The following is a 1403-nucleotide window of genomic DNA, read 5'->3' on the forward strand; positions in this document are numbered from 1 at the left end:
AAAGTCGGGGGTAGCTTGAAGTCTTTACATCGGACTTACAATACTGAAATCCGGGGCTCGATACCCATGGTGGACACAGCACATAACCTAATGTAGGTTTGCTCTAAAACTGACAAACAAACATAGAAAGATAAGCTTGACCTTAACCCATTGACTGCTGATTCACCGTATAGGGCACGGTCCACCTCCAGCAGTTGAATGCGAGTGTGCCGTATGCGGTGTACGGTTTGCACAAATTCCACGCGCGCTTAGAGCAGCCGCAGTCAATGGATTAAGAATATAACTACGCTTTCGTTAAAATATTATACTTAAAGAAACCAAGTAGTAATGAAAATGAATCTTTATGATAAGTTAGCACGATTATGCCCCAAGTTGCTGAGCAGTAAGTCAGCGGACTTATAACGTTAAAAAATCTGGTTTTGTAACATATAGTTCACTGTGTACCTTTGCGCTTAAAGACAAACAAACAAAAGAAAATAAGCTTGGGAAAAGATAGACGTAAAGATGAAATTTTAATCATATAATCATTAATTATATGTAATGTCTATAAAAACATACAGCTGGGTCATAATACTATATTCAATGTTTAGGCGTAATGGCGTAATTACTAAGTTTGTACGCTAACCCTTGGTCTTATAATCATCATTTCTCTAAGTCAACGACTTAAAAGTCAGTGATTGATCACTCCTGTTAATATTTCCTAACGTTGTATTCAAGGGAAGTCTGAACAGAAAAGACAAAACTCCTAATCCTATTCCAATTAAGCGACTTTTCGCTCGCGTTCTTTTCGTTAAATTAAACATTAACGATCTTTTCTAAGCCTGCAGTAATTCTCACCTCCTGCTGCCAATAAAGAAAGTTACGGAACAAGAAACTGGTGAAGTTTGTCCGTCGATCAAACAAGGTTGTTTAGAGCTGAACGTAAGTTCCATCAAGTATTATGAGTTATCAAAGGTTAAAACAGCGCTGATTCTCTCACGTTTAAAAAGTTATTATATTCTGTTGTGCATATCAGAATATAAATCCTGAACTTCAATTTCAAAGTTTGCAATTTTGAAGAAGATAAAAAGCGTATAAAAAAAACATCTTACTTTGTATAGTTTAGGAGTGAAATTTTTCACACCTTAGAAGTTATATAGAAAGTTAAACTTTCTCTGCTATTCAGTCCTCACAAACTTCACAGTGAAAACACATGAAAGGAAGCTTCGTGAAAACGTGGCTTCGTATCTCGATACACTGAAAGCAAATTATATATGTTTTAATTGAATTCCTAAGTCCCTCTAAATTCTATATAGAAAACCATTTACCCAAATTTGCTGTAGCGCTAGCAATGGATTCGTGATGGGGAAACCGAAGTTTAATAACGAAGATTAAGACGGTTGATAAAACATAAAAAAATGTAC

Source organism: Limulus polyphemus, unplaced genomic scaffold (genome assembly GCF_000517525.1).
Source record: "Limulus polyphemus unplaced genomic scaffold, Limulus_polyphemus-2.1.2 Scaffold5027, whole genome shotgun sequence".
Classification (NCBI taxonomy): domain Eukaryota; kingdom Metazoa; phylum Arthropoda; class Merostomata; order Xiphosura; family Limulidae; genus Limulus; species Limulus polyphemus.